This window comes from Mauremys mutica, chromosome 2, assembly GCF_020497125.1.
Source record: "Mauremys mutica isolate MM-2020 ecotype Southern chromosome 2, ASM2049712v1, whole genome shotgun sequence".
NCBI lineage: Eukaryota > Metazoa > Chordata > Testudines > Geoemydidae > Mauremys > Mauremys mutica.
Window position 1 is genome coordinate 126,864,126 of NC_059073.1, and position 19,423 is coordinate 126,883,548.

The 19,423-nt window shown below is 42.0% G+C and overlaps 1 long non-coding RNA gene across 1 annotated transcript; it reads right to left on the minus strand.

The window, feature by feature from the left end:
• Positions 1–15,053: 15,053 nt before the first annotated feature.
• Positions 15,054–18,962, minus strand: LOC123362812. Its single transcript, XR_006576583.1, has 4 exons — positions 18,925–18,962; positions 17,659–17,731; positions 16,095–16,170; positions 15,054–15,431 (listed from the first exon to the last, which is right to left on the minus strand). It is a non-coding gene; the product is annotated as an uncharacterized LOC123362812 (long non-coding RNA).
• Positions 18,963–19,423: the final 461 nt, after the last annotated feature.

A 19,423-nucleotide genomic window follows, 5' to 3' on the forward strand; every position in this document is an offset into this window, starting at 1 on the left:
TAGATTAGGCTTCTCTGCTGTTTTAGTATAGATACCACTGAATTTGTTCTAAGTTTTTCAAATCATTCCCCATCACCCAAATTAAGCTTCAAAGTTAAAATGAGAAATTGGGTATAATTTTATTATTTTTAAGGCTGAAAATTGAGTTGCTCTAAATTGTGGGGGCGGGGGAGGTAAAAAGAACCATATGGTTCTTAAACCTTTGTATGCATGATTTTCATATCACATTTGCCTTCCATTTTCTTTTGTTTATACAGATGGGGCAAAGTTCCATTCTAATCTATACTCTGCATTCTCATTGTTTCCTTCAAATTGTAAAAGGATCATATCACCCTTGTGCTGTCCTATCTGAACCAGGAATTATATATTGTTCCAGTTTCAAAGAGTACAGCCCAGCTGAGTACATTCACACCTAAATAAAAGCCTAGCGGACTACTTAGCAGACAACAATTTCCTGTATCCAACTGCTTACATACAGAAATCCAATAGGGCTTAGCTGACACAACTATCATGGGTCTCTTCAGGCTTAAAAAGGTTGCTGTATCCTATTTTAGAACATCTGCTACATAACTCCTGGTCATATGGTAGCCCTTAGGAAACAGTTCTCTATGGGGAAAAAACATATCTTATAAGCCTCATACATTAAAAACAAGTGTTTAAACTTCTAATTACCACCTTCAGGATGATTCCTCCACAATCTCTCTCGATTTGCATGTCAATGAAAACTTTGTGCCTCAAGAAACAAAGTTAAACAATGTGATTAAGCTTCCTACACACAGTATAGGATGTTTAAGGGAGAAAACAACTCACTGTGGTTCATTAATTATTTTCTGGTTCAAGGGAATTGACCACACAAAATCCACCCAGGTTCTGTTTTATATTTTCAATATCCTAAATGTTGTAGTGTTTGTAGTCTTAATTTTTGTCCGATAGGGACCAACTTATTTCCTCTAGTCAGGGCTGGTTCCAGCTTTTTTGCTGCCCCAGGCAGCAAAGTGGAAAAAAAATAAAAAGAAAAGATAAAGCCACGATCGGCGGCATTTTGGCGGCAGCTCTACTGCGCCGCTTCATTCTTCGGTGGCAATTCAGCAGCGGGTCCTTCGGACTGAGGGACCCCCCTGCCGAATTGCCGTCGAAGCCCCTTTCCATTGGCCACCCCAAGCACCTGCTTCCTTCGCTTGTGCCTGGAGCCGGCCCTGCCTCTAGTGCCAACAGATTTCTGCACATTCCTCTACTTTTTAATAATTTAACCATGGCAGATTTTTTCCCCCTTTAAAACGTTCATATACTCTGGTACTGTATTCCTCTGATTAGACTTTTCAGTTCAGTGTGACTCACTGTGGAACTTAACCAGAAGCCCTCATTCAGGAAGAATTCCCAGTGCATTTTAGCAAAGAGTCTTGTGGCACCTTATAGACTAACAGACGTATTGGAGCATGAGCTTTCGTGGGTGAATATCCACTTCGTCAGATGCATCACCCATGAAAGCTCATGCTGCAATACGTCTGTTAGTCTATAAGGTGCCACAGGACTCTTTGCTGCTTTTACAGATCCAGACGAACACAGCTACCCCTCTGACAGCTGATTTTAGTTTTCCCATGACTGAGGTCTTCAGGATTGGGTCCGGCATGGCCTTGGGAAATCACGTATATTATTGTTTCTGAATGGCTGTCCACACAGCATCCCTGAAGGGCCAGATCCTCAGCTGGTATAAACCCACATATCTCCATTGAAGCCACTGGAGCCATGTTGATTTAAAATGGATAAAATAAGCAGAATTATTTGAAACCGACAAGAACATTTTCACAGAAATGGCACCATCATGTCCAACCTACTCCGGCAACAAACTCTAAGTCTGCTGAGGGGGAGCCTGGTAGAGCATCTGTGCAGAGCTCACTGCACAGTTAGGGCTTTAGTATGAAAACAGTTCATGACCCAGAAATACATTCACCCCTCCCATGAAATATTTATGAAATGCCAATTTATGCTCATTTCTCAGGAGCCAGAGATGGCTGACAGTTGTGAGGTAGATGGATTTGGAAGCAAGAACTTATCTTCATGAACGGCATCTGATAGAACATGTTCACTAGGCTAGGCTCAGTTTCCATTATGCCTTTGACATGTCCAGACCTGCCTACTCCAAGCTCCTGGGAAGAATATTCCCCATAGTGAGCACCTGGCTGCTCTCCCTGTAACTGACCATTTCTACCCAGCTCCACTTGCTTGTCGGATCCAGTATTGCCAAACTTCCTTACAGTATGGGCCACATACCGGTGAGGATATCATTTTGCTGACACCTCTTCTCCATTTGCATTCACAAAGACCACTTTTCTTCCCATTCACCACTGCACGGTGTTCCTGTGGCAACTACAACAGTGTCTCCCAATCTGAAAAATATTAGTAGGTAGGTGGTTTGTTTTTTATTTTTTGCTGCATTCAATGTGATGAGTGTTTTGTCCTTTTGACTGCAGTTAACCACACAGGCTGCTTTTGCTCTCCATTTCAATACCCCCTCCCACCTGTTACTCTCACATGGAAGCAGAGTACCATATGACTAGCAAGTTTCCCACAGCAGAGCTTTCAAGTATATTGGATGCTTTAGCATGGGCGGTGGGTGAAGCTTCCCCTGAAGGAGGCTAGCTCCCTGCCTGCCTCTTCCGCCCGCGAGCCTGCCCATACTGCTCCACCTCAGCACCTGCTCCTCCTCAGGCCCTGCCCCTCCCCTCTTGGCTCCCCTCATTGTTGCTCACTGCTTTCCTCCTTTGCTCTATCCCCACCACAAGGCCCCCTGCCCACCGCTCCTCATGTCCCACCTCTCCTCCACCCCCTCCCTCACAAGGGTGGGGGCTGTTGCCTGATCTTAGATTATGTATTAATTATATTGATTACTTAAGAATCCCGTGTTATCACTTTGAGGTTTGACAGGTTCTTGTCCCAAGATGAGGCCCAGTATTATTTAAATGATTATATATTTGGGAACCCCGATGTTCTTAGTTGCAACACACACACACTCTATAGTAACTCTCTTATATTTACAAATATAGTATATTAATACATTTAGCACAGTCACAAACATCCCAACGCATTAGGTAGATAGAGAGACTACAGAATGTACATCTGCACATCCATATACTCACACCATCTTCTGTAGAACAACCTGAAATGTTAGCCATCATCTTCCTCATCACCACCACCTTCTCCATCATCACCAGTGGCCGTCATTCTGGCATCTCCCAAGAACTAGATCTCTCTCTCTCCCACTGCCCCATGACACTTTTACAATATGTTACACTAACGCCATTGTATTGGATGCATATTCAGTAGGTGATTTTCCCCCTTTCCTTATTTGTATTCCCTCACCTTACTAATGTTTGGGTGTCTTTTTCCTATAGGTTAGTATATCAATGATCTCAACTTATTACGATATGCGTCAATTTGTTACCATGGCCATTTTGTGGTTAGATATCACATTTGTTATTTCTGTCCTGACTGGCTATTTTGGTTCTCTCCAAGTTGTGGTGTACCTGTTTAGTTTAAAAGGGTGCAAACTTAGGAAGCCCCCTAAACCACTGAGCTCCAATCCTTGGGAGCTGCTCTTAAGGATGTCCAGACGCCCAGCTCTTCAGCAGGGAGCCTGGAAACCCTGAAAACTCCAGCTCGAGTGGGGAACCTAGCAGTGAGATCTAGCTCTAGCTGGGGGCTTTTGGGACTGACAGGCTCCCTGCTGCAGGAACACTCTTGCAAACCTACCTGTGTTTTTATAAAAGTATTGTCAAACCTGCAATAGCTTCAGTGAAAGCAGCAAAGAATCCTGTGGCACCTTATAGACTAACAGACGTTTTGTAGCATGAGCTTTCGTGGGTGAATACCCACTTCTTTGGATGCAAAGATTTGGATTCAGTGAAACACTGCACTTCAATGAGTCAACATTTTCCAACCAGCTCTCCTGGTCAGAGCAGTTAGGAGTGAAAAAGGAACCTTCACTTGAGCAGAAACCCACCAAATTTCATTCATTTGGGATGTTTTTGAAAATGAAAATGTGAAAAGCTTAATTTGGGGAGGGGGTTAAATATCTCAGAATTCTTCTCACTCCTCCAGTAATAATATGTGCCTGACTCCCAGGACTGTGGTGAGCTTAAGATTTTAAAAGCTATTTGAGATCTTTGGATGAAAGGCACTTAGTAATAGCAAAGTAGTGCATTATTGTATAATTATTGATGATTTTCTATATTATTCTGAGGGCTTTTTTTCAGAAGGAGTGAAAAAAACAAAAAACAAAAATGGATTCTCCAAAGGGTTATTTTATTCTTTTAAATTGAAAACCTCTTGTTCCTTTATTGTGACAAGCTCACTTTACAAAACAAAAAAGAACTTAAACTACTTTCCCCTCAGTTTAGCCAGGAAGGAGTCCCATGACAAATTAATACCCCAGAGACAGTGGAGTTAATCACCAGATTTCCTTCCTCCACCGCCCTCGTGACTGCCTTGATTACATCACTTTTGTTATTGCATAGAGGGAACTATTTTCTGCTTTACAAAAGCATAATGCAAGAATGACTGCAGAATGCACCCACTGAATCCTCCCCTCCCCATATATATTCAATAACATACAGAGAGAGATACAAACTCCATTAGAACACAATTTTATAGGAGAAATGGTTTGTGTTTAGTTGGAGATTGCTATCACAGAGCTAGATTCTACCACCCTGACTCACATTAAGTCATACCTAAGGCCCAGATCCTACTTTTATACATGAAAGTAATCCTGCTGAGTTCAATGGGACAACTGACATGAACAAAGTTAAGAGGACATGTAAATTCTGTAAAGTAAGGCCCTGATCCTTCATAGTAGTCCAATTGATTATAGTGAATACACAAATAGCGTAGCTGAACTCGAAGTACCTTAGTTTGTAGTACTTACCCGTCCTCACGGCGTGGGATCGAAGTCCGCGGCTCCCCCGTCGACTCCGCCACCGCTGTTCGCGGTGGTGGAGTTCCGGAGTCGATGGGAGCACGTTTGGAGTTTGATATATCGCGTCTAGATGAGACGCGATATATCGAACTCCGAGAAGTCGATCGCTACCCGTCGATCCGGGCGGGTGGTATGGATGTACCCTAAGGTACTATTCAACCTGAGTAAGGCTGGCTGAATCTGACCCGTATTACTTAAGGCTCAGTATTCCTGTTGTTTCAACACATTTTGATCATGGTTAGATCCAGAAAGAAATGTCTAGGTTTTTATTGAATACATGCATAAAATATCCATCTCAAGTCAAGCCAAAAATATCCAGTGATGAGTAATTTTGGAAACATACTAATTGCCCTATTGGCTCAATTCTGGCTGCCCATCTTGTCCACTATCCTGTCTCTGACAGTGGGCAACACCAGCTGTTTCCAAAGAAGGCAGAAGAAGCCCGGCAACAGACTGTTATGCAACAACCCCAGAAAATGTTTCCATCTATTTGCCATTTTTAACTGGATTGTGACTTAAAATACAAGTCTTTATATTCCTATAAAACAAAGTTTTGATAAAAATGTATTTACTAATATAGCTCCAGATAGTCTTATTATCCACATGAATATCCAATCTTTTTTCTGAATCCTGCTTCTCTCTTGGATGCAATGAAATATTGTGGCAAGGTATTCCACAGTACAACATCCTTGTGCAGCTTGCTATGTTCAGGGAAGGACTTGCAGGATCAAGGTCTATCTTCTCTGTCCATGTAAATGAATGCCTTTTTATTTATTTACTTTTGCAGTTGAGAAAGGACTAGAGCTGTAATAGGAGGACAGAGAGGTCTTACCAAGCAGCAGCTGGAAGTGCTGATATTCTACCAACTTAACTTGACTATTTATATTGTAAACTTTGTTTCTAAAATGACTGTTCTGGTTGACACCCAATCTTTGCTATGGCTGAACTGTTCTGTTGCAACCAATCTTGTCTTTTTCAAACGTATAAAATGTTTTGGAGGAAATCAGTATATTCAAGAAAATGTCTCAGTGGTGCTTTATAGCATAGTGAATGACAAAATAAGCCTAGAGCTGAAACAAAATTGACTTAAAGTTTTCCATCCTTTACATTTTTCATTTCTGGTTGTGTGGTTTGGCCAAAAAGTTAGAGCAGTAAGTGACCATTCCATGTGCCAGTACTTGCCCAATACAGATCCACATTATAATGAATTGTGTTGTCAATTACACATGGACAAAGTTGGTGTAAAAGGCTACTAGCTGTACCTGTGTGACTGAAAACAGAATTACGGTAGCATTTTATACCCATCCTGCCCAGGTGAAAATGACTCCACAAAGTGATACTCAGTGAAGCGTCAAGCCCATTTTATTTTGGTTTCTCTTAAGAGTGAGGTGCAAAAGAATAGCTGACAATATGTTAAGAGAAGAAATAAGGCTAGAAGGCCCAGCTCTGCATACTGTGGAACAGGGGCACTGGAACAGGGCGGGGAGCCAAGGGGCCATGACCCCCACTTCTTACTGCCTTGAGGGTAAGCGAACGGGGGGTGGAGAGGAGTGAGTAGGGGGTGGGGTATTGTGGGGGAGAGACAACTCAAGAGCAGGTCCTCGGGGGGGAAGGGGTGGCATGAGAGTGTGGGGGGGCATGATTTGGTTGTCTCTGCCCCCCCCCCTTTTAGACAGTTTCTGCTGTTCCTGCTGTGGACAGAGCCAATATTTGTTGCTCCAATATATTAAATTCTTTAATTGTCAGTGCTAATCTCAGCTTCTACCTTAAATAAAGGTAAATTTTTAGCCTTTTTGCTGTGGAAATAGACTTCAAAATATAAATCAATTGCCGGAGCTGAAAGTTTGCCGTGGTGATTTTCCCTATATATTCTTAGCGATTCATGGTCACCTCACTGCTGCTAGGAGGAGCTTTGGTGAACAGTGAAGCCCAGTGCTGTAAGTCCTTTGATTATTGTTAAGGCTGCGAGTCTGTCATGCAGGTCAAAAAAATCATGGATTCTGTGACATTCCGTGACCTCCATGACTTCCGCAGCGGAGGTCATGGAGGCCAGCAGCAGCAGTCTGGGTGTGTGGGAGGGGGCTCAGGGCTAGGGGTTGGCAGTGTAGGGGAGCACTCGGGGGAGGGGTCCCACTGGCATAGCCCTGCAGCTCCTAGGTGGCGGAAGGACAAGGTGGGGGCACCCACGCTCACAGGCCCCGCTCCCGCAACTCCCATTGGCTGCGGTTCCTGGTCAATGGAGCTGAGGCAGCCAGTGCTTGTGCCCCTCCACCACCTCGGAGCTTTAAGGATGCGGAGCCAGCCACTGCCAGCCCCACCAACCCCTCCCCTCCAGCACCAGTGGGGTTCTGGGCCACCCGCCATGGCCCCACCCCCCACCCACAACACCAGCAGGGTCCCAGGCCACCTCCCCCAGCAACTGTGGTGCCCCTGGAGTGCTCGTGGCCCCCCACCAAAGTTTTAGTCACAGCTATTTTTAGTAAAAGTCATGGATAGGTCACGGGCTATGAATTTTTATTTACTGCCCATGACCTGTCCATGACTTTTACTAAAAATACCAGTGGCTAAAATGTAGCCTTAACTATTGTGAGGAACCTCCACTGATTCATTACAATTTGATTAAAAGGACCTAGGATGTCTAATGACCACAGGTTATCAGGACCTTAGTTTTACATTAAATTCCCTTCTCCCCCTGCACTTTTTCCACCTTCAACAGTACAATGTGCATTATCCCCATGCTGGGGCATTTGGCAAAGTACTGATTCAATAGAAAGAGGGCTACCTATAAACCAGTATTGCCACTTCTGGCTGCCCCTATGCCTTCTTGGCCAGTCTGCTGCCTTCCAATTACTGCCCCAGTCCACCTTTGTTTGGAAGATCTGAGAGACGCATAGATAGAGCTCTGCAAAACTATCAGAGAGGCTATAAAAATAAAATAATAATAATGGGGGATTTCAACTATCCCCACGTTGACTGGTTACATGTCACCTCAGGACTGGATGCAGAGATAAAGTTTCTTGACACCTTAAATTACTGCTTCTTGGAGCAGCTAGTCCTGAAGCCCACAAGAGGTGAGGCAGTTCTTGATTTGTTCCTAAGTGGAGCACAGGGTCTGATCCAAGAGATGAATATAGCTGGACTGCTTGGCAATAGTGACCATAATACAATTAAATTTAACATCTCTGTGGTGGGGAAAACACCACAGCAGCCCAACATGGTAGCATTTAATTTCAGAAAAGGGAACTACACAAAAATGAAGTTAGTTAAACAGAAATTAAAAGAGACAGTGCAAAAGTGAAATCCCTGCAAGCTGCATGGAAACTTTTTAAAGATATCATAATAGAGGCTCAACTTATATGTATACCCCAAATTAAAAAAACATAGTAAGAGAACCAGAAAAGTGCCACTGTGGCTAAACAACAAAGTAAAAGAAGAACTGAGAGGCAAAAAGGCTTCCTTTAAAAAGTGGAAGTTAAATCCTAGTGAGGAAAATAGAAAGGAGCATAAACTCTGGCAAGTAAAGTGTAAAAATATAATTAGGAAGGCCAAAAAATAATCTGAAGAACAGCTAGACAAAGACTCAAAAAGTGATAGCAATTTTTTTTAAAGTACATCGAAAGCAGAAAGCCTGCTAAACCATCAGAGGGGCTACTAGACGATCGAGATACCAAAGGAGCACAAAAGGACGATAACACCATTGTGGAGAAACTAAATGAATTGTTTGCATTGGTCTTCACAGTTGAGGATGTGAGGGACATTCCCAAACATGAGCCATTCTTTTTAGGTGACAAATCTGAGGAACTGTCCCAGATTGAGTTGTTATCAGAGGAGGTTTTGGAACAAATTGATAAATTAAACACTAATAAGTCAACAGGATCAGAAGGTATTAATCCAAGCGTTCTCAAGGAACTCAAATGTGAAATTGCAGAACTACTAACTGTGGTTTGTAACCTATCATTTAAATCAGTGTCTGTACCAAATGACTGGAGGATAGTTAATGTGATGCCAATTTTTAAAAAGGGCTCCAGAAGTGTTTCCGGCAATTACAAGCCAGTCTTCAGTACTGGGCAAATTGGTTGAAACCATAGTAAAGAACAGACTTGTCAGATACAGAGATGAAGGAAGAGTCAACATGTTTTTTGTAAAGGGAAATCATGCCTCACCAATCTACTAGGATTCTTTGAGGGGGTCAACAAGCATGTGGACAAGGGGGATCCAATATATAGTGTACTTAGATTTTCAGAAAGCCTTTGACAAGGTCCCTCACCAAAGGCTCTTAAGCAAAGTAAGCTGTCATGGGATAAGAGGGATGGTCCTCTCATGGATCGGTAACTGGTTAAAAGATAGGAAACAAAGTGTAAATTATCTGGAAAAAGGGGTAAACAGTGAGGTGGCAAAATTTGCAGATGATACAAAACTACTCAAGATTGTTAAGTCCAAAGCAGTCTGCAAAGAGCTACAAAGGGATCACACAAAATTGGGTGACTGGACAATGAAATGGCAAATGAAATTCAATGTTGATAAATGCAAAGTATGCACACTTGAAAACATAATCCAAATTATACATATAAAATTATGGGGTCTAAATTAGCTGTTACCACTCAAGAGAGAGATCTTGGAGTCATTGCGGATAGTTCTCTGAAAACATCCTCTCAATGTGCAGTGGCAGTTAAAAAAGCTAACAGAATATTGGGAATCATTAAGAAAAGGATAAATAATAAGACAGAAAATATCATATTTCCTCTATATAAATCCATGGTACTCCCACATCTTGAATACTGCATGCAGATGTGGTCACCCTATCTCAAAATATATATTGGAATTGGAAATGGTTCAGGAAAGGACAACAAAAATGATTAGGGGTATGAAACAGCTTCCGTATGAGGAAAGATTAATAAGATTTGGACTTTTCAGCTTGGAAAAGAGATGACAAAGGCAGGGATATGATAAAGGTCTATAAAATCGTGACTGGTGTGGAGAAAGTGAATAAGAAAATGTTATTTACCCCTTCTCATAACACAAGGACTAGGGATCACCAAATGAAATTAATAGGCAGCAAGTTTAAAACAAACAAAGGGAAGTATTTGTTCACACAACGCACAGCCAACCTGTGGAATACTGATATATAGTATTGCTTTCAAATATTAAACCTTACCTCACAATACTGAGCAATTAGTGCATGTTATGACCCCCATTTTACCAATGAATGGAATGAGTTAGAAAATTAAGAGAAAGATTTGTGTACAGCAACAGAAGGAGTTAGTGTCAAAGCTAAATTTGTAAACCCGGAAGGCTTGACTCATGACCACACCTGTTTCTCAGGTTGCAACAATAATAATGCTCTTTTTTTCTTGTTTGGCTTCAAGTCACTGCAAGGATTCTCATGATGCAATCTGGAGAAAACAGGCAGCATTCTGAGCTTTTAATGAGAGCACAGTGTCTTCTCAAGGACACTGCACCATGATAACGATGTCCTGCCCTTGTCCTGCAATTTCACAATTTGTTCAGGTTATTCCAATAATATCTGCATTTCATGGGAGGGTTTTTACATTCAAAACTTCTCTGAGATTTGTCATGTCTAATTGTCATGTTTTTCCCCCTCTCTATGTCACCTTCGAGAACTCAGACAGTGTGAGAATTCCCCAGAATAAACACTCTGAAATCCCCATTGGCAACATCGACAGCACCTCAATTCTGTGAGTAGCTAAGCACCTCCATGCCCACTGGCAGCGTTAGCACTTCAGGGCACTCAGCACTTTGCAGGTGCTCAGTAATTAGTAGAAAAGGGTCCTAAATGATGTGTCCTTCAAGGTCTCAGATCAGAACAGTGGGAGGAACTGGCAGGCTAGTACCAGAAAATCTTAGCCAAACAGCACTGGTGGCTGTTGCAAAAGTAACTGTGCCTTTGATGTAAACCTTCCCCTGCCCAATTTACAGAAATATGCTGACGATTGTTGAAACACAATAAAATTGAAAAACAAAAGCTGCACTTCTGAAAGTACATGGGAAGCTCAAGGGGAGAGACTATGACTGCCTGGGCCAAGAGACTGGGATGAAGAATCTGAATGGGTGAGAAAGATTTGGACTGGAATGAAGAGTCTGAGGTGGGAGAGGAAAAGAAATAGGAATGGGACATGGATAGTCTGGGGGCGGGAGGGGGAATGGTATGTGATCTTGTAAGTGAAGACTATCATAGTGCACAAGGGGGCTGAATTAATGTCGCACAGGCAATCTTAATTCTGGCATTTCCTAACTTTCAAAGGCTTGTCTTTGCAACCTTAATGTTTGTAATATTGTTTTGGATATAATATCTCTTAATATGGTGGAATGGTTCATCATAGGCAAGGCCTTTCAGAATCTTCACAAAAAAAATCTGCATCTGCAAGCAACCTGAGATTTCAGACTAAATAAAAATGTGATCACTGCATAGAAGTGAAGGTATCTTAGAATTTCCTGATTCTCCAATGTGAAGAATCATGTAGGGTTACCATGTTTCCAAACTATCAGCAATGCAGAATAGGATGAGATAGGTATATAGTTTACTTATCTCTGCATCTCTCACTTTCATAGCGTAATAGATGTAATTTATTGTCTGTGTGTATTTCCTTGATTTATGTTTAATAAAAAATCCCCAAATTCTCTCTCATAGAATTGAACTAGGGTTGAAACAGACTTACTTTATTAGTATGGGTCTCAGTCCATTCCCATAATTCCCACTGCCATCAAAGTGTACTCTGCTGCAGCCTGAGGTCAATATGCGACCTTACAGTATATGCACAGGCAGAAGAAAGGTGCACATATACAATAAATGCTATAATCTACAAGAAAATAAACAAATTACCTTTCTAAGGAATTATTACATGTAAAATAATAGAAGGGATTAAAATATTCTGTATACAGAGTCAAGCGACTCTGAAATTGTCTCTATTCCCAGTCTACAGCTGTGATTCGCCTGCAACTCAACATACAGTATGCACAATGAAATTCCCTTGTGATTTTTCAGGGTCACTATTATGAAGAAGGGAGAGAAGAGATGAAAGAAAAAACTTTTTGTACTGCACTATTTTGATAATTATGACAAATACCAGAAGTACATTTGTACTATTACCTCACATTTTTCAAATTGTGTAGAGTTTATATACATTGTGGTGGCCATTATAGATCATTTCATATGTTCCCAGAACACAGTAGTATTTGAAACAGGTGCTTTAGTGAGAATCCACCAACACGATTTATACAACATGCTACTGGAGTGTTTGGCAGAAGCCCAATCACCATCTATGACCACACTTTGCTCATCAGAGCTATGACCTGCTGGAATTCTCAGTAGAATTCCATGCTTTGAAAAGACAGAGTGATAAAAATAACCATGGCATTCCAACTAGGTTTGTGTTAAAAGTAATAATTGAATACTGTGGGGATTGAGTACTACGCATTTCTCCTGAATTAGCACACAATGATATCTGAGATATGTGTCTCATACTCTATTACAGGGGTTGGCAGCCTTCAGCACATGGTCCATGAGGATAAACTGATTGCAGACCGCAAGACATTTTGTTTACGTTGACCGTCTGCAAGCACAGCCCTCTGCAGCTCCCAGTGGCTGTGATTTGCCGTTCTCGGCCAATGGGAGCTGCAGGAAGCGGCGGCCAGCATGTCCCTGCGGCCCACACCACTTCCTGCAGCTCTCATTTTCTGGGAATGGCCAACTGCGGCCACTGGGAGCTGCGGGAGGGCTGTGCCTGCAGATGGTCAACGTCAACAAAATGTCTCACATCCCACTAGTGGATTAACCTGATGGGCTGCATGCTGAAGGTTGCCGACCCCTGCTCTATTATAAAGTAATATCTTATACATTCTACTTTAGAATAAGATTTGTAGTAGATACAGGCTATCCTAGAATTCTGTTGAATACAGTACAGATAGAATACAAGAAACCAACAATGATTAATTTGATTAATATCATTATATTATTCGTATTCATTATTAAACAAATTTGTTATTTGCTGAGATGTGTGAATAACTCACATGGCCATGTTACTCAAATAATTTATTTGATGAATTTCACATTTTGAATAAACTATCTAATTATTTTTTAATTATTCATCCACCTTTAGTGATAACTTTGGGCTTTTGAATGGTGGCTCTAGTAGAGCAAATTTGTTTTTCTTTATGCTTGTAAACATCTAATATTCAGCCCCAAAGCTACATGTTTGTGGCCCATGAATCATAGAATGTCAGGGTTGGAAGGGACCTCAGGAGGTCATCTAGTCCAACCCCCTGCTCAAAGCAGGACCAATCCCCAGACAGATTTTTGCCCCAGATCCTTAAATGGTCCCCTCAAGGATTGAACTCACAACTGTGGGTTTAGCAGGTTAGTGCTCAAACCACTGAGCTATCTCTCCCCCCTGCCTTGCTCTTTTTTAATATTATTATTATTAACCATAGGGTGGGGAAGACTGTAGCCACTTGAAGTGGTTCTGAAATCTATAAAACTGCCTTTAAATCAATGGCAGTTTTGCTTGATTAGCAAAATTAGTATTGGACACATTATCCAACAGATTGAGATAACCAAATTGTGCTCTCGTTTAAGCTGATATAAGAGTTAAGGGTGAAATCCTGGACCTACTGAAGTCAATAGTCATTTTACCATTGACTTCAATGGGGCTAACATCACACCCTCTGATATTTCACCATTGAAGTCTATGGGTCTGATTCTGATCCCACACTGGTTTTACACTAGCACTGCTCTACTTACTTCCAGGGAGTTACTCTTAATTTACATCAGTATAAGTTAGAAAAAGTAAGCCCCACTGAATTGTTATACTGGGTATATCTACAGTGCCATCTGAGCAAAGAATTTAAGCATGGTTCTAACTTGAAGTATGTGAGTAGTCCAACTGTCTTAGAGAGTTACCCCCTCACATGCTTACAATATGGCTGAATTGTAGTCTAAATGAAGGCTAATTTTGGCCCATATCTATCTATCTATCTATCTAATCTCCCAAAGTATGGATTGCTCTAATATTTGCATACTTTGAAAGAACTGGAATCAAGTGGAAAGCTCTGAATGTACTGTACTTTGCAAACTACTTTTGCGAGCTGCCTATTCTGCTCAAACGCGGTGATTGCCATTAAAATATTTACAATTTTATCATTTGCCTAATTAACATTATTCCTGTATTCTGCAAATACTGTGATCATTTTTATTACTTACAAATGACAATTGTAAAAGTTTTAATGGCAACCACTGTACTGCACGAGTGATTTGTGGAAAGCAATTCAATATTTCATTTGAGTTTCTCTTTTCCCCGTATGCAACTGCAGAGATTTTTCCTTTATACAGCTCCAAAACCAATCAAACCATTTATTTATATATATTTTGTAAAATCCCTGTTTTTAGGACACATTGGTTCCAAGTTCTCTGAGTATTAATGTTATCATGTTTGCCATTTGTGGATCCTGTTTTATACAACCTCACGTCTGTGGTAAATCCAGAAAACAGTGATGGGTGCCAAACCTTTCATGATTCCCAAAGCTCTGATTATGATACACTATTCCAAAAAACGCCTCCAAAAAGGGGTTGCTTCTTTAACCACGGAAGGATTTTTTGTGAATGTTACCTCACCAGCAGGCAGCCCATATGGTGCCAAATCCTGTAAACTAGCTATAACTAGGTATAAAATTCATAGGAAAAAATGTAATTTATCACAAGTGCACAGCTGGTGTCTCCTTCTAAGTGGTTGTTTCCTAATCTGATACCAACCTGTTCACAGCACTGCTCTGTTATTGAGCTATAAAATCAATAACAAATAGCATGCATGCTCCCTTGAGAGATTAACCATTTATTTCAGCTGTGAAGAGCAAATGAAAGTCAAAACAGGGGAGTTTTTTTTTTAAAGTGTGTGAGTGAGAGAGAGAGAGAGAGATAAAAGGAAGGAAGGCTCCCTTGGACTAAATGGTCCTTTGGACTAAATGCAATAAAAACATAGCGTGCTTTTTATGAGAGGAATTTTTATTTTTAAAGCAGCTGATTTTCAAGGTCAGATTTAAATGTAATTTTTCATTGTGTGTTCATAAAACTGCCTGGGTGTGATTTTGGGATATATCAATATTATATTTCTACTCTATCTGGGCACTTCGCATTCAACAGCTTTTGGAGCACTGCAAGGGGCAGACTGATTGTTTCTGACAAATACAACTCTTGGTACACACAGAGACTGGCTCAAGTTCTCATTGGTCTTCCCTTCATTCCCTCCTCCTACCCTTGAAAAACGCAACTGTCCTCTTGCCCCTCTGAGCTGCTGTGCAATCAGAAGGAGAAATACTAGTGCCTCACAATGGGAGTTAGGCACCTAAATATCTTTGAGGATCTGGGCCTGGGCATATTGCAGACTTGTTTCCTTTGGTGGATTCCTGATGTCTCCAGGTCAGTTAAGATACTTCTCTCCCCGCTCAGCTGGTGAACAGAGGCAATTGGGAGAAAAAAGGATTGCATGTCATTCTTGTGAGTAGACAATTGGAGGGAGGGGGGTTGTGGGAAGTTCTGGTATCTAAAATCTAAAGCATATTCCCTCCTCCCGCCCCCCCACCATTTTGCTACAAAAATTACTGCCATAAGTTTCAGAGGCTGCTACACTATGCATCACTGGAAAAATTCCTATTTCACGTTGGCAGTTCCACTCCTCCTCAGTGGCCTTGCTAGCCCACCTTTGTTAACTGAAAAGACACGTTTTGTAAACCTTCTGCCAGGTGGGAGTCAGCAGCAACTAGGGCCAGGTTCAATATCTAGGGGTTCCTCTTAACACAACAACACAGAACTGGTTCGAGCTCCCACCCAGTTATCTGGGAAAATTTAACACCATCCCTAGGCACCTCTAAGAGGCAATATTCCCCCTCTCACAAGCACTGAGTCTATGTATAGCAAACGGGAACTTTTATTAAAAGGGAAAGGGACCCAACGATTAGTTTAGGGAAAAAAAAACACATTCAAAAACGTGCAATTGTAAGCCAATCCGAGCCCACAGTGTGTTGGGCAGTGTCCTTTGCCTCAGTGGCCAATGAATGAATGAATGTCTCTTTAATACACCACTCCCTGATCCCTCCACTGCACCCCACTCACAGTTGACTGTCCTTGGTCTGCAGAGAGCCAGAGTTCAGAAGTCTGTAGATGTGGGTTCATTTCCTACTCTCAGGGTCTGTAGGGACATTAAGCAATGCCTCAGCTGCTGCTGCCATCTCTGCCACTGACTCACAATTGCAGTCATTCACCCTACTGGCCCCACTGGCTGCTGTGGCCACCAATTTTGCTAGCACTGTTGTTTGCCCTGGCACTGCTCTGCTTCGCTGCTTTCACCTGCCACTCTCTGCCATGCCACATCCTCAGGTTCTACCACTTATCCCAGCCCTCAGTGATTTCAGTGTGTGGTGGGGAACCTCACTGCTAGTCCAGGCTATGCACTTTCATTTACTGCAATATTGTCCCACAGCAGGTCTAAAGCTCAGCAGCTAGACCTGATTATCAGCAATTTCAGCTCTACTGATCACTTAAACCAAAGACTCTTAATTGAGTCTAATCAGCTGTCTTTAAACAGTGGAGTTGGGGAGGAGGTGGATCAAATGGTGTCTAGGACTATTAATCAGAGCCCACTCCACCCAGTAGGAACACCTGTCCCCACCATCTGTCTCCTTTCACTAGGATTTGGGATCCCTACCCTTTGCTTAGGGAGTGTAGTTTAGTGGAGGGTGACCATGGGTGGCACTTAATGGAGGCTTGGGGGGGCTAAGCCTCCCCAATCTTCCACTAATGCTCCCTGCCGGAGCCCTGGGGTCTGGGCTCAGAGCTCCTCCAGGTGGCGGGGGCTCAGGGTGGTGAGGGTGGGCGGGCCAGCTGGAGCTCATCTAGCCATGGTGGGGGACTTGAGGCTGGGGGTCCTCTGGTCCCGGCAAGTGATTGGGGGGGAGGGATGGAGTGGGGTGGGTCCTCAGGAGGAAAAGGCGAGGCGGAGGGCTAGCCTTCCCGAACGGGGGCTTCACATGCTGCCCATGGGGGTTACTCACTCAATCAGGGCATGCTAAGCACCGTTTTGACATCTCATTTTGTCATGAGCCAGCAGAGCTTCAGTTACAGGGCAGAGATTGGGAGAGTGACCCCATTTACAATTGATCACTGGTGGCTGCTGTAGAGCAGTGTGGCTTGAATCTTTCAGTTTAGCGATGGAACAGACATAGCACAAGCAGGAATGGTTCAAATTTCCCCTTTGTTGCTCTTTTGTTCCTTAACTTTTACCTGGAAGGACCTCTCCTGGGTTCTAGGAGTGAGAGGGTACTTTAATTGTTAACTCAAGTTTGTACATAACTTCAAAGATTTTTTTTTCTATTTTCTGGTCATGCTAACAACAAAAATAATCATCAGAATTTACTGAATCCAAATCTACCAAAGTCATTCTCTTTTCACAGTGCTGCCCAGACTGTTAAATCATTTTTGGGATTGAATGCAAGGTAATTCTTTACTTGTTGGAGATAGTTGCATGACCTTAGAGAAAATAAAAGCTTCATAAGCACATAAAAGCAGCTACCACATCCTGTGCTCATCAATATTGTGGTAGACTTACTTGAAAAGTTTGCTAAGTTAAGTGAAACCCAATGAATTGTATCACTTTTCTGTAACAGAGAAAAGAGCTCACATTCTGCTTGGCTGGATTCATAGGTTTCTCCCCTCTGTGAAGACCAGTTTTCCCCAACAATAGTTGTTTTTTGCTGTGAAAAGATGGAGTTATACAGTTGTATAATGGGGTAAGTGAGATCATAACCAGACATATGTATGGTGTGTAAATTCATATATAGTTGCTAACCTCACCCTTACAGCTCAGTATGTAGTACAAAAAATGTCAATGATTTGTGTTGGAATTTTTTAATGAATATGCTTTCGCCATATTGCTTCTTATACTTGCTTTCAGCAAACAATCAAGCAACTGTGTTTTGCTGCCATGAATATTCACTGACGTCAATAGGAATCTTTCCATTAACTTCATTGGACATTGGATCAACTGCAGAGTGAAGCTATCAGGTATGTATATTCACAGGAACAACATTTTACATTCACATGTGCAACATTGCACTTCCAATTAGAGAAAGGGCACTGCCACGTGCCATTTCTGACCTATCGCAACAGCTGAAATTGCAAATGATGAATGCTTATGGGAAAATGTTCATGATCAAAACAGAGTTAAAAATATTTGCCAGAAAGTGTAGTGTATAGCTTTGAACAACAAATTTGAGGAAGTTACACTCCAAGACCAAGACTCAAAAAACAAGAAAAAAAAACATTGAATATTTATCAGCTCTACTCAACGTCCATTGTGAAAAATTTCTCACTGCAAAACCAGTTCACAGAATGCCTATTCTTTAAGCTGCACAGCAAACCAGATGTTATACGTGTATAGACAATGATCATTACAAAATTGAAACCACACTCCTCCCTCCACCCTGTTCGCACACCCTGCCATGCACAATGGGTATTTCTTAGTTCTGTGCATCCATATAAAAGTCTGAAACAATGCCACTGAGGTCGGGGCAGAGCGAAGCTAGTTCTGTGAGTGATACACCATACTTTAAAAAAAAAGAAGGTGTATATTCAGTTTTGCCAATCACAGAGTCACGAGAAATAGCAGGGAACTGGGGGGGAAGATCTTTTTAATTTTTCCTCCTACTGTCCATCAGGAAATGTGTTGACTTTTAAGCAATTTAGTCCTCATGAGCACTCGGATATTAGGAACTGCTTCCTTTGTCATCTTGTAGTTTTACTGCTATGATTGTAATAATACTTTTATTTATAAAGCAACACCCACCAAGATGCCCAGAGTGATGCACAAACAATTAAAAATATAACAATTAAAACATCATAAAATACAGATGATAAAGATAAAAAATCATGAGGCAAATTACTACACCGCTGTTTTGCAGCTGTAGTCACCACGGAGTGATCCTCTGTTGTGAGGTGAGCAGACAATGCATGCATCATAGAATCATAGAATATCAGGGCTGGATGGGACCTCAGGAGATCAGGAAGGGACCTCAGCTTTCTCCTTCTGTAGAGGGACAGCCTCCCACCCCAAAGTATTTTCCTTTTTAAGAGAGGGTCTTCCCTGTTTTCTAACATTCCCAAGCAGCATAGTAGACCTGATTCTCTTCCCACTTGCACTGGTTTCACACCTGTATAAATCCCAGGGCCGCCCGGGAGGGGGGGAAGGGCAATTTGCCCCAGGCCCCGGGCCCCAAAGGGGCCCCCCACAAGAATATAGTATTCTATAGTATTGCAACTTTTTTTTTATGGAAGGGACCCCCAAAATTGCTTTGCCCCAGGCCCCCTCAATCCTCTGGGCAGCCCTGATAAATCCATTGACTTCAGTGGAGTTATTCCTGATTTATTATACTCATCTGAAAGCAGGA